The sequence below is a fragment of the Anomalospiza imberbis genome, chromosome 3, assembly GCF_031753505.1.
Source record: "Anomalospiza imberbis isolate Cuckoo-Finch-1a 21T00152 chromosome 3, ASM3175350v1, whole genome shotgun sequence".
NCBI lineage: Eukaryota > Metazoa > Chordata > Aves > Passeriformes > Viduidae > Anomalospiza > Anomalospiza imberbis.
Genome location: NC_089683.1, coordinates 37,269,487 through 37,293,589, shown reverse-complemented (window position 1 = coordinate 37,293,589; position 24,103 = coordinate 37,269,487). Strand labels below are relative to the sequence as shown.

General features: G+C 43.7%; 1 protein-coding gene and 1 long non-coding RNA gene across 4 annotated transcripts in view; one reads left to right on the top strand and one right to left on the bottom strand.

The window, feature by feature from the left end:
* Positions 1–761: 761 nt before the first annotated feature.
* Positions 762–11,337, bottom strand: LOC137470565 (uncharacterized). The gene is made up of 3 exons (XR_010997130.1): positions 10,730–11,337; positions 8,608–10,661; positions 762–1,784 (listed from the first exon to the last, which is right to left on the bottom strand). It is a non-coding gene; the product is annotated as an uncharacterized lncRNA (long non-coding RNA).
* Positions 11,338–11,521: 184 nt separating this feature from the next.
* Positions 11,522–24,103, top strand: part of BACH2 (BTB domain and CNC homolog 2) — a 187,616-nt gene continuing 175,034 nt past the window's right edge. For 2 of the 3 annotated variants that reach the window (XM_068184046.1, XM_068184040.1), the window contains exon 1: positions 11,522–12,214. The gene's annotated coding sequence lies outside the window, so the exon portion shown is untranslated. The remainder of the gene's footprint in view (positions 12,215–24,103) is intronic. The other variant, XM_068184041.1, reaches the window with a different exon arrangement.

Genomic DNA, 24,103 nt, shown 5'->3' with positions numbered 1-24,103 from the left:
TTGGGGTGCCAGGCTGAGGCAGGGGTGCCTCTTTGCTGGGCTCTCGAGGCAGTGGATCCACATCAAGATGAGGTGCTCTGCCCTATCCCCAGACTCTCATTCCCACTCCTCCCTTTGCACATGTCCTGGTCTTATCTGCTCTGGTCAGCTGGTTCAGGAAGTTATGCTGGCAGAAAACTAGTTCTGCAAAGAAGTGTGCAGCCACTTGAGGTCTCAAACTGGTGTACTGCAACACCAGTGCCTGCCTTAGGGACAAGGAGCAGGGAAGGGATGCAAAAACACAGCCAGAGGCAAGGATGCCATGGCAGCAGTGCCATGAGAGCTGTTTGGAGCTGTGTCAGCACACCCTCAGTCTGCTGGCCACCTCAAAACCAAGGCTTGTCTTCCTTCACCTGTGCAGCAATGACTGCCTCAGGCTGTGAAGGCAAAACTTTGGGATGAAAACCTGCAGAGTTTGGGAACCTCCTTGTTTAGAAGCCACCTCTCTGTTAGGAGCTCAGGCTCACACCTTTAGGCTTGAGCACTTAGGCCCCAAGGGGAGCAGTTAAGCCTTTTTTGATCTCCTTTACCTTCTGGTATCGCTGTTAAGGTCCATGTGCTGGATTTAAATAACCATTTTGCGATGTACATAATAGAAAACCACATGGAATGGAGAGAGTGCAGAGAGGATTATCACTCTGCTGTAATGGAGCCAGGATCACGCTGCAGTGCTGCTCAAGGTCATGCAAGGTCATCATAAAAGATGATTTGAAAGCGTTGCTGGCATTCTTGCCCAGGAGAGGAGAAAATCTGGACTAAGCTGGGAAGAAGAGGGAGTCTCATAGGCACTGCATGTTTACACAGAGCAGTCCAAGTGGAACTCCTGCTATTTCATGAGGAAATACTGAAAGAGCAGAAAGAAACTGACATCACTGCTGCCCTCTGTGAACCTTCCCTATGCCCTGTTCCTCTCCCTGCCACTGCTCTCTCCTTTGCAACAGTGGGAGGGAGGCAGCATGGCCAGTCAGCATCCTCTGACTGCTGGCAGACCTCTCACGTAGAGATGTAAGACACACAGAGGAACCTGTCCAAACCTAGAAGGATAGAAAGGGGGAGCCACTGCCCAGTGCCAGCAAAAGAAATGTCTCCAAAGCAATGGTTTCGCAAGTGGGGGCTGGGAAAGAATTAACTGCTTCAGTTAGGCAGGGCTCAGGGGGAAGGGAGTGGTAGCTTGGGTATTTTTCATCTAGACAATTAGGTATGATCCTCGGGGCAGTGGGTGTTAGGCCAAGGCTGGAAAACTTTCCCTAAACTAGCAAAGCAGAAAGCTTTCATGCAGTGTGTGCTCAGCCCCGAGAACTTCCTGGTAACTCTCGAGTTATTGAGGCAGATTGTTGATTAGAATCCAAGAGAGGATTAGAAACTCTTTTAAGCATAAATAGTATTTGCAACTGTGTGAGTTAAGCAAACGGATACAAGGGAAATCAAACCTCACGCTTCAGGGCATAAACTGCTCTCTTGTGAGTCAGGACCAACCTTTTTTTTTTCCTCTACGCATCGCATCTCATAATTAGCTAGGTGCTTACTGTGGTTTTGATTTGCTCTGAAGCATCAGTTACTGGCCGCTGCCAGAGGCGGGATGCTGGACTAGATAGACCCATGATGTGTTTCTGTAGGGCAACCCTTTTGTTCCCAAATTGGCAAAGCTTTGTGGGAAAGCTTTAGTGATTCATGTCTTCAGCAGCTCCTGGTCTTGCTGAACATTGTCCTCTCATTTCCATAGGCACTAAAGTCACTCTGAATTGCTACAGAAATAAAAAGGCAAAGTTGCAGGAAGGGTTATTTATCTACATGGCGCAGACAGCATTTATTTAGTAAATACAAAGATGCTTTTAGGACCTGTATGGGCAATTTTTTGCTTGCAAGAAATTAATTATTTTCTGTATTCCATTTCAGCTGCAAAGCCAAACAACTTCCAGAAGGTTTTGTATGTTAAAAAATACATATTTCTCTGTGTATACACACACATTTATGCACGTAGATATATATAAATATAAGTTGGTCCAATAAAAGGGTTTGAATTACTAGCATTTCCTTACAAATTAAAGGCAGGCAAGGACCAGTAATGCAGGTGACAGAGCATGCACTAACAAAGTCTGCCTCTCCATGCTGCCTCTTTGATGTACCTCATCTTTGCCCTGAAGGAATTTCATTATCCTATGGTGAGCTGGTAATGAAATCTGTACTCAGAATCAAGCCTTCATAGACAACGATATCTTGACTCTTTGTTCTGTACAGACTAGCTGTGTGTGGCAGGAATATGTTTCTATTTGTGTGTGATCTGAGTGTACTTTGAATACTGATCTCCAGATAAAAAGGATAGAGATCTAATTTGACAAAATACTAAATTACTCTATCTTGTCTTATCTAACAAAATTCTGATGCTTATTATTGTGATGAATATTTGGGGCGATACTTGTAGTGTTCAGCATGTGTGACAAAAATCTCTCTGTTGAGAACCGACTGGAGTGTCAAAGACCCTGATTTATAAAGAGTGCAGAGGGCTCTTAAGTACTATTTTTAGAACAATGCCGCAACAGATTTACACACAGGGAAAAAACCTTCCTCTACAGTCACTTAGGAGCAAAGTAGCATTTCACTGCATAATAATGAGGAATTAATTGTTCTTTGTCATCACTTTTTATGCAAATCGCTATAGAGCACTTGCCCAATGTGCATTTTACCTTTTAACAAATAAAGTAGTCATGACAAAATAGACCAAATTTCATAAGCTAAAGACAAAAGTAGGCTGTACCATTCACAAATTGAAGCTAGCAATTCTATTCCTTCGAGGAACTCTATCATCTTCCTATGAAAGTCCATTTAAAAAAAAAAGGAACAAGGAAAAGATTTCTTGGCTGACACATCTAGTTAAATTAAGTTAGGTTCAATGATTAGACAAGTGAAATTTCTTCACATGGAATTTGCTCACCGTTCTTTACAGACTTTGTTTATTTTCTTCTTTTCGCTTGGCATAATCACCAAACATCACCAATATTTTGTTTCCTTACTGCTTACAAGATTTTACTGTATCATTACTGGATTTCAAAAGCCGTGGGTTGCCAGTTGTTCAAAAATTATTTTCTGACTTATATTTAAAAAAAAACAAAAAACCAAAAGAAAATAAAAACGTTATCAGCCTTGTGTTTCACTTATGTTTTCACAACATCTACATTTAGACTAAACTAACTATTCTTCAGAGGAAATCAGAACAGAAGTAGCTACAAAATAACATTTCCTTTCACTGCAAGAAAGAGAAATACATAATAAATCATCTTTCTTCTACATGAAGCTTTAATTTTTTAGTCATTCTGCAACTGACGCTGAAAATTTAATGTAAAAATTAAATAGATGGCAGACTGGGTCAAAATGTAGACATCCTAATGGATTGCCTTGTGTCAAAGCATTTTGTCCAGAAACATCTCAACATATTTTCTTTTTCCTGAGAAACATAGGAAGGATATCAGTGTGCCAGGAGTTTCTGTCTTGCATGTGCAATGAATTAATTCAGTGAACCAGCGGGTCTTTTCAATCTCTAGTTTCTACCAACTTCAAACATAATAGCGAGTTCCAACAGAGTCCCTTTTCTATTCATAAGCTATTCACTGCAAACCTTTGTAGTTCACAACTTCAAGTTAACATAGCAAAGAGCAGTTTTAAATCGCTCCTCTAATCAGAGGTCACAATTATTTGCTGCAGCTCCTAAATAAACCCCACAAAAACACCACACACTGCAAGCCAATGCACTCTGCTTTCACCTCTAAGAGAGAAAAATAACAGAGGCTTGACTTCTGCCTTATGTGTTAACACTTCAGTAACACTATCTATTAATCAAAAAATAGTTGAAGGCAGCTTATAAATCCCTCTGCATGAAAAGAGCTATCTTCATCCTTACCGAAATATATTTTCTGCCCTGGTCTTTGCTTAAGGTGCATTCTTGTAAAAAGCAAAAGAAATGAATGTGAAAAGTAAATTAATCAAACAGATAATTAAATATGTCAGTGGAAAGCCAGTTTCACTGGGGTCCCAAGTCTTTGGTTAGTATTAGAGATAAAAGCAAAATGAACTAACCCTGCAAAAGCCAAAGCCTTCAGTGTAGCACTGAAGCACTCCAACCCCCCAGACCCTTTCGGAACTGCAGCATGTCAGGCATTTAGCCTTTAATAACAAGTCCAAAATACTCCAACAGCTCCCTAAGGCCCTCAGAAGCAGAGGGAGCCACCATGCCAGCAGGGCCAGTGTGTGCCTACTGAGTGCCAGTACATCTGCACCCTCCGTGTTTCCCCCAAGCACTCCCACCAGTCCTTCTCCAGTCTCTGCTCATCCAGAAGCCATCCTCAACCAGCACCAGCCTTTTTATGCTCCAGTCATGTTTCAGCTTCATGAAGCACATGTTGTTATTAAACTACACGATGATCAGGCTTGACTTTTAAATTTTACCTTCCCAAGTGTTGTTGTGCATCACTTCCCACCCTTCCCTCTGAAGACACACTGGACACCTCGGACTTCCCCCATAACACAGTTGTGTCTACTACCACCGGGCTCTGACAAAGCTGGTGGCTTTGCATTCTGCTTTGCCCTCCCCTCCATCTCCACTGCCCAACCCCAGTGCTCCAGGCTCCTCTCCCAGTCACACCAGCACTGCATTGTCCCCATGGCTCCATCTGCTACATCCTGCATGACTCATCACCAGAAATACCTCTCCAGGTAAGGCTTAAGCAGCAGCTTGCTCAGTATTCCTCCTCCTGTAGAGGCAAAGGGAGCACACAGCCACCATGACAGCAGCCCAGACAGCACTGAGAGACAGTGCCAGAGGCACAGGAGGAAGCCAGGCATCCAGTCAGACATCCCAACAGAACTGCCAGTTATGATTAAACTCCTCCTGACTTCCATAAGACAACAGCCAGATGTCCTCTGCTGTGGCTGCACAGTCCATCCAGGAAAGAAAGAAAAAGCCCCTATTACAGTATGCACTGAAAGCAGAATCATGGGTGCTAGAAGGTCACAACTGTTACCAACTCAGTAACTCTGTGAGTAATAATTACCTCTAGGCTTTTACTCTTAATAAGTGGATTTAAGTTTATTCAGCCATTGGCACATGTGTATAAACTCCCATTGATATTTAAGACCACGTGGAGTAGAAGAGTCCTTAGAAACAGTAATTTCTCTCTACAGATTAGTGCTTTTCTTCCTATTTATCCTCTGCTCCTTCCCAAAATAATGAATTTGAATTAAATCTTGCCAAATAACTGGTGTCCTGTGACATGTCAGAATTGTGACCTAGACTGGTCTTGAATGGAAAAAAGTCTCCAGCCTGACATTTAGTATCTAGAACACAAACACCACTATGTTATATCTAGATTAACCTCTGCATGCCCTCTTTGTTCTCCAGTCCCAGATGTTTTCCCTCCTTTGGCACTGTTCAAGAGAAAAAAAGCATTTTTCTAATCCTTTTGTGCATCCCTTGATTCGCAGAACGACAGCCTGGACAAAGCAGATGTTTTGTTTCCTCTCACAGTTTGCTGCAGATATTTTCACTTTTCTGGATAAGTGGGTTAGGAATGAGGCCTACAGCCATGAGCTATGCCATAACTGATATGGTGAAGGGATTTCCATGAGACAGTGGTGAAGGACTTACCATGGACATGATGGTCTGCTGATGGGGCAATAAGTTATCAGGAGGATGGATGACCCTCATCAATTGGCCAAGTGGAAGAGGGAGTGGTAGCAAGGTGTCATGGTTGTGTGCTGGCCTTGCACAGGACCCACAAACTTTGTACTCTTTCTCTTTGTAACTGTCCATTTACACATGAAGTGGTTGCCCCCCTTCCCCACTTATGACAGCAGTAATAGAATATTTGACTACCTCCACTTCTCCCACAAAGTGGAAGCTGGCATTGTAAATCCCTCACATTGCAGACAAGTCAATGGGCTTGCTCCTCTCTCTTCCCCAAAGCCAGCAACATATTTTTAGTAAGATTTAGGCATCTGACTGCATTGGAGCATACCAGGAACACTCACATACTTAGTGCTACATGCTAGTATTTTGCAGGTCTAGTGAACTTACCATCAGCAATCTAGGGAGAATTTATAACATGTTGCTCCAATAAACAGCACTGTTTGTAAATCTGTGTTTGTGAAAGTTCCTATTGAATGTGACCAGACTTACAGTGCTGAATTGCACACGGCACTATTTGTGAATCTGAGATTGTGAAGGAGACCAGACTTACAGTGTAACTCAAACTATTTGTACATCTGGGATCTTAATGAATGCAAGTGAATTTACAGCATCAAATTGGTTGTAATCAAAAATTAAAATTAAGCTCAGTCTCACCCAGCCCCTCTGATCTCAGGGATAGCTGGAAACCAAGGGGAGTTAGTTTCTGCCAGATTTCTATACTCTTAATACAATAACTCTGAAGGCCAAGTGTTGTTGAAAAGATGGATTACAAGCTAAGCTAAAACAAGATTTTGCCCACAACTGCCCTCAAACCATTTGACTGTGCTGATTCTTAGTGATAGGAGAACATGTGAACTGAGATTTGAATAAGTCATTTCAGATGTCCTTGCTTTTAGAAACAGACTCTGGGATCATCCTGACCTGTGAAATCATGGAATTTGAGAGAGTTGACATTCAGAACTCTTAAAAAAAGAAGTTTTATGTTATATTTTAAAATACCATTCTAAATGCAAATTCTAAAATGTAACTCACAGTTTATAAATAATAATGAGCACACTAAGTAAAAAAAAAAAAAAAGATGAACGCAGTAACAGAAGAAATTCTCAGAAGATAGCATTGACTTAAAACAAAATGAGGAAGGACAAAGCCTAAACCTGGCTAGCCATTTCCAGGATTTGCTGTGGGCTGTATTTGCACTGCTTTTCACAGAACTGAACTTCAAAGTACCAGCAGGCTGCTAGGGCTGTGTTTGCTTTGGGGCTAACAAATTCTCATCTCCTGTAAAACCATTGGAAAGAATAATCTTTAGCTCATTCATCCTACCTGTCTAGCATACGTGTTGCAACTACTTGTGTAAATTAAGCTATGTGAAACCTAAGTTGGGTCACCCCAGCAAGCAGATGATGTGAACAATTTACCTCTCTTTTTTTTTCTTCTTTTTCTTTTTGAAAAAGATAAAAAACAGTGAATCCTCTCAGTGACCAAAAAATACTTTTTGGAAAAAATGTGTAAACCTTAATGATTCCTGTCCCTCTGTTTCTTGACATACGAAGAGTTCCTTATATTCCCTTTTCATCATGTTACCTGCATCAATTTTTTAAAGGTCAGTGCCTGCCATGTTTTCCTACCTTGCTTCCTGTCACTGTAAGTTTAGTCCCAGCAACAATGTTGATACTTCAATATATTTCCAATACTATATCTCACCAGATCCTCAAAATACCATGCCAGGGATCTGAAGCTCTGTGCATGACAAATGCTCCTTTGCGGAGCTTTTGATGTGATGTCAAGCCACACTCCAGAGACACTACGCTGTGGATCTTTGATACTGCACACCATGACAATGCCTCCTTCGTAGCTGTCACCGCCACTGACTCAGGGCGTGCTGTTAGCACTGTCAGTGCTCTAGGAAACGTAATGTACCTGGGGTGTGTTAGGACCTGCTTGTGAAGACATACGGTGCCTGTAGCATAATCAATAATCAACTGTGAATTTCTTAATCACTGCGAAGAAAATGATGCAATGTCATTAAGTCTACCTGCATAACCCAGGAGAATATGTGCTTAATTAACAATAATGACTTAGATCTCAGCACAGGACCAGGGCTTACCCAGGAAAACTGGTATTTTTCAACCCAAATGCTGCAGGGTAAAATGTGCTTTAGAAGGAAATAACAACTTCCTGAATTAAAACTTGCAAAATTTGTCCTTATTTTTCCCTTTTCACTCCTTCGTTACCATTGTAAAGATCAAATTGCATAAGATCCACTAATGTGTTGCTCATTCAAAGTCTTTGTGTCAGCGTGGTTGAAGCCAAGACTGCAGTACTTGTCTTTCCATAGCACTTTAAATTAGGAATTGCCTCTCACTAGGAAAAAACCATTTGTTTTTATAAATACGTGACTGAAATACCTTGCAATACACAGAGCTCTCCAACAAGTGGCACTATTAAGACTATTCAAGTTACAAGATTGATATGCAAATGAGATCTCAGAAAGGGATGTTGGGACATGTTTTACAATATTGGATTCACTTTAAAATCTTTTAAATTTACATATGAAATATGATTGAAATATGTATTCATAATTCAGCTACTCTGGAAAGTGTTGTGTTATCCAAAAAGGAACCACTGAAAAAGTAGGTCAAGTGCCATAGCAGGCAGTCCTCCTCAAAGAGATGAAGTCATGGCAGTGTGGAGTAACCACCTAATTAATATGTTAGTAAAGGTAACATGCAACCAGGAAATTTGTCCATAACTCTGAGCCAACACATGTTGTTGAATGTGTGGATGCAGCCTTTTCTGGAGGATGAGTTGCAGCATTCATGACAAGTTATCCCTTAAAGTATTCTTGGGTCAGATTCCAAATTGCACCTCTTCCCATTCATTCTTACCTTATTTTGTTGTTATTGCTTGACAAATTGGGTATTGTTTTGAGACACCATACATGATGCCTCTTCAAATAGCTCATATTTTTCTGGAATATATGTTTGGATGCACTGCAAGAAAAATGGTCCAGAAATAGTTACATATACAAAGATTTAGGCACTAAGATAGTTGATTGCAATGGAAACAGTATCAGACAAGATTTGTTGCTGGAATATAAACAGTTTGGGAATGAATTGGGAAGCCAAGGCATTAAAATGTAAAATACTTGATATAAAAATAGCATTTTTAAACAGTAGGCTTCATTTGGTTAGTATAATATTCCTTTTGGTTAGTATAATATTCCTTCTGTATTTGGAAAACAACTGTCAGCTTTTCCTCAGTTTTCTACTGTTATATGGAGATACAACAGCCATAACAAAATCATGATCTGAGTGACTTATGGGAATGTGAACTCTGCCTTGAATTATGAGTTGATCACAAAATGATTAATAGCATTTGGGTATCAAAAGCTCCATAGAGCTACTTGGTGAGTTTTCAAAAAGCCTCTGTGCAGAGCCCCTGCTTAGCTCTACCTTCTTTCACTCTGTGCTGATCTCTCTGTCCTGCACAATCATGACCTGATTCACACTGAAGCCACTGCAAATTTTATCACGGCAGAGATTGAATAATAAAACCCAAAATGGACATTCTCACATTACTCCTCCTTTTAGCCAAATAGTAGCATTCATTCTAAAACACCAGCCAGAAAGATAAATGGCAATTATTGTGCTATGGGCAGAGCATACATGGAGTGCTTTGTTTCCAGTTTGGATGGCTTTGACTACCTGGAGCCATATCTCCTGTAGTGTGCTGTAAATAACAGAATATGTGCACTTTGAATGCAGTGACATAACGGGCATGTAGCCTGCTAACTAAAGCATTACAAATGCTGCATGGCTTATTTTTATCTCTCTGTTCTTCTCATTATAGTATTTTTATCTCTCATGCCAATACAAAATTATTTTTGTGTCTCAGGGAAAAACAAGGCAACACGAAAACTCAGCCCTACTAGTGTATAAACATGATGAGTCTCCTTACACCCTGTGGGGGACTTTTTTGCATGCTTAACACCATATATGTCCGCAGAACCAGAACCTAAATGGCACTGGTGAGCAAGGCTTCATATGAACATTACTTGGAAAAGGAAAGTGAAGTTTATGAGTCAAAATCTCCAGTGGGGTGCTATTCTGCAGCTACATGTAGCTAGGAAAAGTAGGGGCAAAATACTATAAGGAACTAAAGGCTTTCCACTTTACACAAGTGGACAATAGTGCAAAATGCAAACTGGGGAGAATCACATTTTTGAAAAGCGACTATATGCTTGCCCTGAAATACAAAGAGTTGAATCTAGGTTGACAACATAGTTTTCTGTAGTTTAGCAGACTTCAAAAATGCAGGTAGCTGATGCAATTTCAAAAGACATCATTGAGAAAACTTCACAGGAATGGCTCCTCTCCAAAAGATATAGAAAACACAGTATATCATCTGGCTGTAGTGAAAAGGGGAAACAGAGGATGAAAATGTACAACGAAAACTGACAAACGCAGAAAAAATAACAAACATGCACATGTTAATTACTGAATGTGCTTTTGTTAGCAGTAGGTCACCATCATTCTTTATTGACATTTACTGCAACTGCAATTTCTTTTTCAAGATCACTGACCCAGGAAAATGTAACCCTCTAGTTATCCAACGCCCTTTAATTAGAGATGTCTCCAGAGATAATCTCACTCACGGCCCCTATTGTGAATCATTTATTCTCCAACTTTCCTTTTTATCAGCCGTCTTTCATCTTTATGTTTTCTTGTCCAGGCCCGGCTGAGTAACTCGGGCTTGCAGAATGCGGCTTATTCATTCACCGGTTCTCCCAACTGCATTTCATGTCCACTGACATTTGGGGTCTCGCTCAGAAGCACTGGCTGCCGGCACCAGGATAATTTGCAGGAATCACAGCTTTCCACTTGGCAAAAGAAACCATGGCGCCAAGCCTCGGAGTGGGAAAAGGGCTCGGATTCGGGTGCTTCACTCGCTCACACACACACACAGACAGACAGACACACACACACACACACACACACACACACACACACACACACACGCATACACACAGCCGAGAGGAGGCGAAGAACAATCAGCGCTCCCGCCTCGGGAACACTTGCTCGGGGTTTTGTTTTTGTTCTAAGTCCCGGGAGCGCTCACCTCCCCGTGCGACGCTCGGCACGGCTGACTCACGACTGCTGGGCGCTTGCGGTCGGCACTATAAGTAGGATGAGGTTTCTCCGGGGGGCGGAGCGCGCAAAATACCGCAGGCATCAACACCGAGGCGGCCCCGCTGGCAGCCAGGGGTGACCGGGGTGGGTGTTCTCTGCCCTGCCCGACGCACCCTGGCCAGTGCCTCCCCACCGCCACAGCCGTCGTAGCAGGACCCCCTCAGGCCGCCCCCGCCACCATGGCGGCCCCTCGCGGCGGACTACGGCTCCCAGAGCCCCCCGCGGCCTCCGGCGCGAGCCGCGCGGGGTCTGGCGGCACGCGCGCACGTACGCACGCACCCCCTCTCAGGCGCGCACACACACACACACGCGCACACACACACGCGCACACACATGCGCGCACACTCACTCACACACACACATGCGCGCACACACACACGCACACACACTCACGCACACACACACGCGCTGCCGCGGGAGGAAGCGAGCGAGCCCGTGCCGCGCATGCGCCGGCCGCCTGCGGAGGGGCGGGGCGGGGCGGGCGGAGCGCCGGCGGCGCCGCCGCCGCTATTCGCGGAGCGGCCGTACGCCGCTCTCCGTGCGTAGGGGCCGCGGCGGGCGTAGGCGCGGCGGCGGGCGCTGCGCCGTTGGCGTAGAGTTGTTGTGAATGGAGCGCACGGCGGGGCGGGGAGGGTGACGTCAGCCTGCGAATGTCAACAATGTAGCGATTGAGGGGCGGGGGCGGTGCTGGGCCGGGGCGCGGGAGGCGGCGGCGGCGGTCGGCAGAGCCGGGCAGCAGCAGCGGCCGCGGCAGCAGCAGCACAGCAGCGCCGCCTTCGCTCCTCCGCCTCCACCGGCCGGGCTGCCACCGCCGCCGGCCCCGGGTGCCGCTCCGGCAGCGACACAGCCGCCGCGGTGCTGCTCCCCCACCCCTCCCCCCCCTCCCGCCGCCCGCCCTCTCTCCACCCGCCCTCCCTCCGCTGCGGCTTTCTCTCCTCCTCCGGCCCCCCTGCCAGCCCTCCCCTCCTTCCCTCCCTTCCCCCTTTATTTTTCTCCGCAAGACTTTGGCTCTGGAAACAGCTGGTTCAAAGCAATCGCCATGTGATGATCGTCTGGGTCGGGTTTTTTTTTTTTCATTTGGGGGGGGGAGGGTGCAGGTTTCTGACCGCAGAGAAATACTAATAAGAATTTCCGAAACAACGGCAGCAGCAACAACAAGAGCAACCTCCCCCTTCCCCAAACCTCCTCAGCCGTAACAGCCCCCCCACCCCCGGGCCCACTCCACCCCGCCCCACTGCCTCCCCCACCTCCCGCCCAGGCTGCAGCGGAGAGGGGCGACCCCCGAAAGTTGAGCGGAGGCGAGGTGAGTGCGCCTGTTCCGCGGCTCGGCAGCCCCGCCGGGGAAGGGGAACGGGCGGGAGGGGGGCGAAGTTTGGGGGGAGGCTGGCCGTGCGCGGGGGGCAGCGTGGCTTCTCCCCTCCTTCTCCTCTTCCTCCCAAGCACAGCAGCTGTTGCGCGGGGTCAGGCGGGGGGCTGCACCCCCGCCCCCGCAGCTCCGCGGGCTTTGCAGGCGCGCTTAGCGCTTATTCCTTAAAGTGGGAAATACGCGCGTTGCGTAACGGGGAGTGCGCGGCGGGCGCCCAAGCGCGCGTGTGTCCGTGCGCGCTCTCCCGCTCCCCTCCGCGCTGCCTCGCACGGGCGGGACCCCGGGCAGCTCCTCCGCCGAGCGCCGGCACGGCGCCTCGCCCGGCCCCGCCGCCGCGGCCACCTGCAGCCTCCCGGGGCAGGCGGGCGGCTCGTCCCGCCGCGCCCCCCGCTACCCCCGGTCCCGTGGGTTCCAGGAGGGATGCGAACTCCTGTTACAGTTTCGAGGATCGTTAAGGCGCGGCGTGCGGGCAAGGCAGCGCGCCGCGGAGACGCTGGCTGTCATGAAAGAGGCTAAGTGTGAAACCGTGCCTCTCCTTTTGTGGAGCGGGCTATTTTGGTCATGCAGCGGGTGTCTCGCTTAAATCGCTTCAGTCGCCGTGAGATCATTGTGCCCTTGCTATTGAAGCTCCGGAGTAAACCCCGGGTTTCAGTCTTTACTAATAAACGTGAGGCAGGGACGACATCTGATTAGAAATACTCCTTAAGGTGTTGGAAAGATTGGGAAATTACAGCGTTCCTGTTTGCTCTTGTTGAAGCTGTGTCAGTGTTTTCGTGATGAAAGCCCGTTTTCAGAGACTTTGGAACTGTCGCTAAACTTGTGCATATTTTAATTTTTTTCTTCTGAGGCTCGAGCTGAAAACAAGTTGGGCTTTTATTGAGCTGGGAATTGTCTGAGATTCTGCCGTAGCTAGTGGAATGCTCTGCAGTTTGGGGAGGGTGGTGATGCTTGGCTAAATTGACTTTTTCAGGTATGTAAATACTGAAATTTGAGATAATTGCTGAGATGAGATGGGTAGAATAAAACGATAAGGTGGTGTGTTAGGCTTTTGCTGCAACAGTCCCATAGACAACAGCTCTAAACCACTGTTCTAGGAGCTTTACATCTGACAAATAGAAATAAAATTTCACCTCGAATGTGGGCTTGCTCTTTTAAAAGCCTTGTTGCCTTTTGTGTCCACCTGCCTGCCCTCTGTCACTGGGATCTGAGCAGCTGTGCAGCAAAATGGATCGGCGTTGTACTTCCCTGCCGTGTTCTGAACCTGAATTTTCAGCATTGCTTTTCACATTTGACCCTTCAGCTTCAAAGGTTGTTCTGAAGGTGCTCTACAAGGAATGGAAGGAAGCCGTGACTAATTGGAAAAGTAGAGAACTAAAAAATCAGGATCATAGGTCTAGTTTTCTTGTTAGTTTCCTCTGTATTACGCTGGGCGAACCACTCAAACAGATGTACGCCAGTACGCAGCTGCCAAGTGGGCAAGAAAGGTCCCTAGTGATTTTGGAGATAGGGTGGTTCTCGGAATATTTAGGGATCTTTTGCAGAAATGCTATAGAGGAGCAGAATGTGCATTTCTGGGCAATGCTGGGCAACTCTGCTGTGAGACTTGAGGTTAAACAGATACATTTTTTTAAAAACTTTTACCATTGTGGAGAGTAGATGGGGAAGATGCACGCAGTGAATAGATGATTAATGCACATGCTGACAGATCTGTTAATCAACAGCAATTGTTTATGCTGAAGTGTCTCACACTGGGAAACAGTTCTAGGACAGGTACTCCTAATCTTTTTCTGACCCAGAGGCACATCTGGAGCATCTGTTGGTGCTAATGTGCATGCTGGCAGATTGCTCTGGTGATGTAGGGGGGATGCCTTCCTCTCTTTTCCTCTTGGCTTTCAGTCATTCATTTTGCAGCAAGAAAACATTGGCTGTTTGCTCTTTTGTGTTGGCGAGGAAGGGAAGTTACGCATAAAACCTGAGTTTATGAGGAGATTTTGGTAATTCTTTGACATTAGAAAAGTCTTCAGATACTCATTGAAATAATAGTCTCCATAATACATAGCAATCTTACATATCTCTTTCTCCGAGTGCACAGTAAAAGACAAAGAGCTGAAAATAAAACCCTGTATAGATGATATGTAGTGTGGAATATGTGACAGAAGTTGCTTGCCTTTGCTTATTTTAAAACTTTTGTTGCTTGATTTTTCAGTCTGAAGTGCCAGTTTTTGTTAATGAGGCTGCAGTGTGACTGTCTGTTATTTTCTTTTAGGTTTTCTCTAAAGGTGTAGTGTAAAAAAATCAGGTTGTTTTTTTTTCAAGAATAGAAATAGATGTTTTGTCACTGTGTGCCTGTGACATTCTTTTTGGGTAGGGCTTCACATATGTACAGGTAAAGAGGCTTCTCAGACCATAGAAAAGGGAGGTTTATGGCACTAAGCTAAAAAATGAGATGGGTAACATTAATATATGCAAAGTAATCTTTTCAGTAGTAATGGCATTTTTATGTAATAAACTTGGTAAAATTGAATAGTATTTATTGTGTGACATGAACAGTGTCTCTTGTGGTTTTAATTTAGGTGGTATGAACATGGTTTATATATTCATATCAAAATGTGTATGCCTTTTTACTCAAAGGAATACTTTGTGAATGGCTTCTTAGTTTACACTAAGAATGTACCTGCAGTGTTGAGGAGGTCTGACTTAGATTTAAAGGCATGCATGCTTCTTTCACCTCTGGGTCTGAATTTCCAGCTCAGTTCATTTTGGGTGTGATGCTTGTGTATAAGGGTTTTCTGAGTTGAACTGTTAGGGGAAATACACTAATCATTCCATTGATGTGCTGAAGAAAATTCAGGTTTAAACTTCATGCTTTCTCTGAGTTACTCCTGCTGCTTTCAGTGTTCCTGTAGACTACAGATGCTTTAAGAGAATGTGTAGAGTGTTGTTCTGATACTGCAGTTCTTTACTGATATTTGAGCAGGTGCCTAAATGATTTTGTTGTAGTAGATGAATGGGCAGTAGAGTTCTTCTCCCGGTAACTCCTGCAGGATTTCCGGAATAGTGCTCAAAGTACTCATTCAGGTTGTTACAAAAAACGGTCGTCATTCCTTTAAATTCAACCAAGAGATATTAACCTTGGCAGCTGTCTGAATATTACACATTTATTTGAAGCTTGCATCAAGAAGATGTAGAATGTATTAATACAGCCAGCTGAGTTGCAATGTGCTCATCTTGCTTTTTAGATAGGCAGAAACATCTTTGTAGTGGATTGAAAAGAGCACTGCATACTATGCCACTCTTAGACTATGAATTACAATTTTAAAGCAGGCAAGCAGAGGAATGTATACAAATGCTGCCTCTATGACCAGTGATAGACTTGCATCTTCTAAGTTACTAGAACTAATGATCAAAGAGCAACCGCGTGTTCAGAACAGGCAAAAAAAAAAATAAAAAAAAAAGGGAATAAGTTTGGGAAAGCCCTTATGCTAAAAGTTTACATGTGTGGCAGAACTTTGATCTGTCAAAAATTGGGCTCAGAAGACTCCTCTACTTGATTGTATTGATCTTCATACAGAAGGAGCTGCAGCAACAATCTGAAGAACACCACCCGTGCTGCACTGGCATCTCAGCAGATCAATAGATGTGTCCCTGTTTAGCTTGAAAAAGACTGTCTGTAAAAGCTTCTAATACAGTGAGGGCTGAACTGCAGCTCCTGTGTGTAACCCCTCAGCCCTCACTGACTTCTGTGTCCGCTCCCCCTTTGCTGTTTACACCTGCCGGTGCAAACCTGCCCTCAGAGCCAGCTGGGACATCTCAGATTCAGTGCCTCAAAGGAGATGGAGAAGGAGGAGGTGATGCAGGTGGCAGTTGCAGGGGCAAGAGACATGGGGACCTGAGCTATGCCTTTTTCTTCTTTTTAGTTTGAAAGGTGACCTAAAATGGTCAGATGCTCCCAGATTTATTCCTCAGACCTAGCATTTGCATACAACTGTCTCTGCTCTCAGCTGAACAAGATGTTTGAAAAGCTATTAGGGAATAAGGGAATTTCCAGTTTATCCCTAGTAAGAGTTGAAACAGAACCCTGAAGCTTTTTTTTTTTTTTCCCTCCTCCCGAGTGTCGAAAACAAACCAGCTAGGCTGTGATGGGTAGATGGGGTTTGGTGCACAGGTTCAAAAGGAGTCTTCCCCACTAAGAAAAACAGGAACTGTTTGCTGCCTGTCACCACGCAGGGTTTCTGGGCTGTGGAGCAGCAATTTAGTTTTTTGAAAAGAGGAAAAGCAGCTTAAATAAACAAAATGACCCTTGAGACTTAATCACAGCTACTTACTATAGCTGACATTCACTGAGGGCTTTTTTTTTCTTTTTTTTTTTTTGTTTAGTTTTGTTTTGTTTTTTTTTTTTTTCTTCTTTCTTTAGTGGTGGCTCTAAAATTTAAACCTGAACCAGGAAAACAGGAACTGTAGGTGTAGAGGTGTTCCTTCACCCCGATTTGCATGCAGGCTGTTTTTTATTTGGCGGGTAGGTGTGTTCGGTGTGTGTGCGAGCAATTGAACATGTCAGCAGTTTCCTACGAGCCGCTCTTGCTGACTCACGTGTCTGGTGCAGCTTGGAGCTACCCTGGCTATAAACTATCCACAATGGGAGGCGCGGGCAGAGAGACCGGCAGCGCCGAGCCGCTGTTCAAAGGTTATTTTCGGTTCTCCGGTCACTGCTTTGCTGTGGTTTGCTTCCCCAGCAACATCAAAACACGCTGTCATTCTGCCAGGCTGCCATTCCTCTAGGTGCGGAGGCTAAAGTGGAAGTTCATTGTGCCGCTGCAGAGGTCGCGCTCCAAGTGCATTCTGATGCTCCTGATCAGGAGGCTCAACCTCTGGGGTTTAGGTCTTTTTGTCGGTGTTGGCTTTTTTGTTGTTGTTGTTTTCTGGTTTTTTCTTTTTTTTTTCTTTTCTTTTTTTTTTTTTTTTTACATAGGGTTTGGTGGGGTTTTTTGTGGTTTTTTTTTTTGTTTGTTTTTGTTTTTTTGTGACTGGGGTGTTACCAAAAAAATCGCCGTAGCACGGTTCAGAATTTGGGTATGGCAAGTCTAACCTATGAATAGTGTTTTCCCTTTCCAAATGCGGGCTGTGCTGTGGAGTCTACCTACCCTCCACCCCTTTTAATGGCATAAATCTTCTTTAAAGGCAGCAAGGAATTATGATTAAACTTTAAAAAACCTGGTTTTAGCTGTCTTTAATTTTCGACATTTTTCTATTTCTTGGTCTTATTTTTACCTCCTGTGTGGCAATATCACTGGCTGCTAGCATGAAAGGATTCCTTCATCTGCTCTCGCTCTTGTACAACTGCTTCTTTATTTACAGACTCTATTCTGATTACTCATAAGGATTCTAAAATGATAGCTGCTGCTGACTGATGATTTTTAACTGATCTTCTTGTTGTGGTTTTTGGGTTTTTTCTTCCCTCCTTTCTTCTTTCTTTCTTAGCTGATCACAAAAGCCTTTGCAGAAGTGGAGTGAATTAGCCATCTGCAGTTCTGGATTTACTATGAGGGAGTTTTAGATTCGTAGTTATCTTTTGTGTATTTTTCTTCTTCTTCTTGTGGAATGGGGTAAAAAATAAGCGGTCTTTGAAAGTGTGATAAAGAAAATCAGCTGCTATAGAACAGGGTTTAAAAACAAGGTGAGTTCTTATCAACTCTTTTGTTTTTAGTCAACTACTTTGACCAGTAATTAATAGAAAACCACAGTGAGAGCTTTATAACACATGAAGAAAATGGGTGTTCTTGGTTTCTGCCAATACAAATGACTCATCAGTATCAGTAGGGTTTCTACTTCTAATAATAAAACTGTGGAAGACCTTTAAAACATGTGGTTTTCGCCCCTACTCGTAGTGAAAGGTTGGAAAATATTACTTTGAGTTTGTTTTTTTTTTAACTTATGGGAGATTTAATGATTTGCTATGCAGCAGTGAAAGATCTTGTACCCTCCAAAGAAAACCTACTTATAACCACTGCTTGCAGTGCAAAAGTCTTCCCCTCTCCTGTCTTCTTCGCAGTGTTTTGCGTTTCACTGTTGACTATTGCCGATCCTTAGCCTCGCTGTCAGAGATGTGCATCTGGAAAATATAATGTATTTATGTCGACTGGGGGAAGACTTGGCACACTACCTCATCTTGCCAAGCTGCTGTTCTCTACCTCTCTTCCAGTCTGGTGAAGGAAGAGAGGGACAGTAAGACTGCTGAGTGACCTGTATTGCTGTTTCAGCTGGGGGTCAGAGGATGCAGAGAGGAAGGTAAACAGAAAATAGGAGTTGAAACATAAATGTCAGCTGTAGGATGTGTCTGTCACTACCTGGAAGGAAGCGTGCATCTTCCAGTACTGAAAGTGGTACTGAAAAAAGTGCAAATCAGAAAGTGATCTGTTAAATTATTTTATGTTTCTCTCTCTTAAAAAGTAATAGGTTTGAGCCTTTGAGTTGTTTGCCTTTTTGTAAAGATTCTGCGCTGTGTTCAATGCAGTGAAGCAACCTCTAGCACATTCTGCTTTTTGTTTGAAAGTGTGCCTTGTAGATTGTGAGGTTATTTTGTTTTCATGTAAGCAGAGCATGCCCTTCATGGTGTTCAAGTGTATCAAATTTTAATTCTTTTATTCAAGGTGTTGTATGTTGAATGGTAGTCCAATCAGTGACTCCTGATCTGCTGCATTAATATTTAGTGTTGCTATCTGTTTTCAAGTTGCCTGTGTTGTTACAAGGTTTAAGGGCTATATATGAGGCAGAGCTAGTATTTTCTTCCCTGTTAGAGTGAAAATTCCCACATTTATGAAGCCTCCATGTTTACTTTCTCTGTTGTTGCAATATTTATACTAGTAAGTTATTGCTTGCAAGGACATGATGGTTCTTTGTTCCTTCTTATTTTATTAAAAGCAGAGTGTGTTTTTAATAAAATCCACTCAGAAAATCTAGACTTATCCCAGCTCCCTCATTGTCAGCAGGCATCTTTTACCACTAAATATTAATATATATTAATGTAGTTGGTTTTGGTTGTGCTGAAATACCTTGGATGTGTTTGTCAGTTTCTTGTGTAACCAGACTGCGATGGAGAGTCTTTGTCTTTTAGCCTCTTACTGGGAGAAATGCACTAAAAATAGAGGTGCAGAAGCTTGCAGAAATAAAACTTTGCAACATGTGGAAATCCAATTGTTTGTTACATGGCAACAATAGGCAAGTTTTATTATTTTCAGATGGATATAGCATAAAAGGCTGAATTCCAACTTAAGGTATTTATTTAGGGACAATTCTTACTGAAGTTCACAGAAGAATAATTGATAAAGACTGCAAAACAAGGTGTCAGTGGTCATTCTGAGTTCAAGAGGACACAGATTCAGCAATGTGATTTCTTTAGAAAATCTTGCCATTGGAAGTGCTGTGAGGGTTGGATCATGGCAAATGAATAATGGGTCTAGATCTCATTGATGTTTTGAGCTCTTGACTCTGACGTGGGATTTGTGCCCAAAATCACAGGGTTAGACCTGTGAAGGGCAGCTGACAGTGTTGCTGCCAGATTTGAGGCTGTGAGTCTGCTCAGCATCTTCTCTCCTTGCCTTTTCTTCCCTTGGCACCTGTCTCACCCTACAATGGGCCAGCCGTGAGAACTAAATTGGCAGGAAATTACTCTGTGTATGTGTATGTCTTTGTGCATGTTAAGTTTGCTGTGGAGTCTGTCAAGAACCTGGATAATGCATCAAATTAAACCAAAACTTGTTAAAAGGCTTAGAGCTGGCCATGGGACATCTGGTCCCCGAAGTGCACTGACTGTCACTGCATCATGCCCCATCTCCTGAAGGTTGTTCTTGTCTTGCTCTGGCAAGGTGGTGGCTCTGCAGAAAACCATTAGCAGCCTGTGTCTAACCTAACCTGTAGCTTGGCAGTAGGAACTTGCTTCCCAGGCCATGAGAGGTTTGGTGTATTTATTTCCAGCTTGTATCTGAAATTGATAAAAAGAGGAAAGCAGAACTCAATCAAATGAGTCTTCAGTGTTAACAAAATGCAGAAGTACTATCTCCTGCAAATATTCAAATAACTGAAAGAGGGTAGGTTTAAAGTAGATGTTGGAAAGAAATTTTTACTGTGATGATGGTGAGACACTGGAACAGGTTGCCCAGAGAAGTTGTGGATGCCCCAAACCTGGAAGTGTTGAAGGCCAAGTTGGATGGAACTTAAAGCAACCTGGTCCACTGGAAGGCATCCCTACGCATGACAGGGGGTGTGGAACTAGAATATCTGGAAGGTCCTTCCAACCCAAACTATGCTGTGATTCTGTAACAACTATTCTAATTCCTACCTGATTCTGGCTTCTGGCCTCATGCAACCAGGTCATGTCATCAATCTCCCAGATGTGATGAGCTCTTGAGAATTTTACATTTGAAGAGATGAGCAGAGCTGGTGACTATGGAGAATTTTTGGAACCATGTGGCTGCATTCCTGAACCCTCGGGTCTTCTCGCAACCTTTTATCACTCTGGGGATGATTGTGAGCAATGTTGAGTAACAGGTTCAGCAGATGACCTGAGTGACTTAAATTTATTCAGATGAGGGAGTGAGTCTAACATCATCCTTCAAAACAAGAGGGTGAAATTGAGAGCTGGTAATGCCTTGTGCCACTGAGTGGGAGCAGGAGGTCCTGCTTAGCCATGTGCATTGGCTATGCTGATTCAGCTTTTCAACCTAGTACACATCAATTTACCATTTTCTTAACCCTGGCTAATTTTCCTAGGCAATTTGATGAGTAAGACCACGGGTCCAAAGAGCAGCAGAGCTAATGTGGGAAAGACAAGGGGGAGCAGTGGGTGTGCAAGTTGCTGAGGGGCAAACCCAGATTTCCTAGATTTGCTGTCTGTAGCTTTACCCCACCAGGCTGCTGGAGCTGGGTGGCTGTTTACTGGGAGGGGGACGGCACTGCTGCCTCTTTCCTGTGTTCTTGAGCAGCATCCTTGGATGATTTTCTGTAAAGCTGAATGCTGGTTGTGCATTAGGCAACCTTTTCACCAAAGTCTGAAGAAAAATGAAAATGGAACCTTTTGGTTAGGTCTTCTTGAGCTGGGAAACCTAAATTCTGCTTCAGGTCAGCTTCAGGTGTCTGCTACGCCTGAGGTACTTTTGTGTGTTCTGTATCCTGCCAAGTGCTTGTGACTCAACTCAGCAATTTAACTTCATTTCCAATCCCTTAATTTGTTCCTGTAACTTATTAAATGTGTACCAAGGGAAAGTGTGGAGCAGAGTTCTTACAGAAATCCAAATTAAGTGAGGCTGTGAAGTAATCGTGAGACATATCAGTAAGCTAACCCCAATGTAAAACTCATGGTAAATTATGAAATGTATGCATAGTTTGTCATAGCTGGAAATTCATGGGCAATGCAAATTTAAACACTTTGCAAGGAAATTTTTTTTGTTTGTCTTTTTCCCCTTCTTGGTCCTCTTCATTTGTCTTATTATTAGACTAAAAGTAGAGTCGGTGATTCATTCAGTAATCTTTCTTGGACAGTTAGTCATCTGCCAATTTGTGTTAACTTTCCACTTTGTTCAGAAAGTGAGTAATGCTTAATGCACCAACCAGCAAATTCCAAGCTTAAAAAGCTGTGAGTATCATTCAGATAATCTCTAAACTTTCTCTAAAATATTTTACCATTTGGTAAGATCAAAGTAAAGGTTTGACATGAAGTGTTGTACAGCTCCAGTTCATTTGTTTAGTCTAGCCCCTGTTACTAAAGCAAAACACAGGGTTGCAAATGCAATGCACAAATACAAGCAGCCCACATGTTATTTAGTCAGTGTAATGCTTCTTGTTTCTTCCCAAATACTACTTTCAAGGGGTAAATACTGCTTCCATCGTTCTTTTCCCCTCCCCAGACTGCCATGGCTTGTTAATTTCTATTGTTTCCCACCTCAACAAGTTGTGATGCTATCAAGGCTAATTTAGTGGAAATAGCTTGCAAGGAGAGTAGTAATTGGTATTAGCTGCCTGCTACAAATATTTCTGGTGCTTTTAATGATGAGTTTTGGTAGAGAAAAAAAAATACTGTGCTGTTGAAGTGTTATCTATATAGAACTTACAGCTATGAAGTCTTTCTGTAGCAGTGGGGTAGATATTTTGATTTCAAAGTGACGCCAGTTATTTTTGAAGATGAACATAGTATTTGATTGAATCACTTGAGAATTTAACTACTTTTTTCTTTCTTATGAAAACTGGAGTAGCGTAAAGAGCAACAAGGTCAGTAATGTCATAGGAGAACTTTATAGGACTAAAGTCTTTACAGTCTGCTCTAAAATAACATGAAAGAGCTGACTACCACACTCAGCAGCAAAGGAATTCAAAGTGTAGATGAGACTTGAGTGTTTTGGAGAGGGTGTGCATGTGCAGGAGGGTAGGGCAAGGTGGCAGTGATAAACATGAATGCCAGAAGTGGTTTGCTTGGCCCACACATTTCCTTGTTCGTTCCCCAAGTGCCCGTTGTCCTTCCCCACCACTTGCAGTCTATTTCTTGCAGTGAAGTTGTCTTCTCTATGATTGTCCTTTGGTACAGGTGGTTTTAGGGTTTCCTGGTGCCACAGTTCTGTAAACAAGCAATGCAAAAACTGATAGGGAGGAAAGAATAACCTTTGGTTATAGGGTCTGTAGTCTGCAGCATGATGGGGCCATAGCAGAATTCTGTTGTGCTCAGCTGTTGTCAGAATAAAAACATGATTTGGTCTTGAAGAAAAGGTAAAAGAAGATCCATTTTCCCAGACTGGATTCCTAGAATCCAATTCCATTCCATGTAAAAAAATATCCCGGTAACCATGTTCCAGAGAGAAGAATTAGGGCTTCTGAAAGGTTTTCCCTTCCAGTCTTACTTTGCACCTCAGCAAGTTTCAGTAATTTGGTGAAGCTTTGGACAAACAGCCATACCAGGGATGCTTATTTGATCCCACTCCTTTGGGATTTGCCCCTTCTGGTTACCTGCACATTTTCCAGCATCAGCAGTGTTTGTTAATGCAATCCACCTTCCCCCTCCTCCGCCTTCTGGGATGTCTATGCCCACACTAGCATTGCTTGCATATTTCTGATTTAAACCTTCAGAGTACTGTGAAGAAGTTCCTTGCTAGTTTTGGGGTGAAGATGGGGATGGGCAGGCAGAGAAGAGCAAAGGCTGAGGTCGGTGGTGTGGCTCTCAGTTGAGTTTGGTGCACTCTGTGCATGTTTGACTCAAGCAATGGCTGATTCACTGCCTGAAGGTGGTTTGGGATTTGCTTGGTGTTTTTTTTGTTTGTAAAGTAGTAGTCCACCCAGTGGTGAGAATTAGTGCCCTTTTATTGGACTATGAGTAAACCAGAACTGTGAGAAATGTCTTAGCTCCCAGCCTGTTGCTCCAAATGCTGGGCAACAGGCTGGGAACACTGAACTGATGTTGGAAGAGATGGGCATCTGGCTTTCCTGGGACTCTGCAGGGTTTGAGGGATAGCTTAATTGACAGATTTGACACTTCAGGTTGCAGGTCACCTGGATGGGGCTGAGAAGGCTGTAGGATTTATAGCTGTACTTGGTAACACCTGGCACAGCTGCTTTCTTTAGTTAGTCAGAGATTGTGGGGTGAAGGAGGGATGACTAGGTGCCTGACATCTTGTATTTGTGGAAGCCCATAAAAGGGCAGTGTTGACTGTTGCAAAGCTGAAATTGTATTCAGGGAATTTTTCCTGAGGAAATAGGTATCTATTTATGTGGTTTTGTCCCCTGCCCACCTTTCATTTGTTACTTAACTGTAAAGTTTAGGCTATTGCCAGGAACATGGGCACCTGT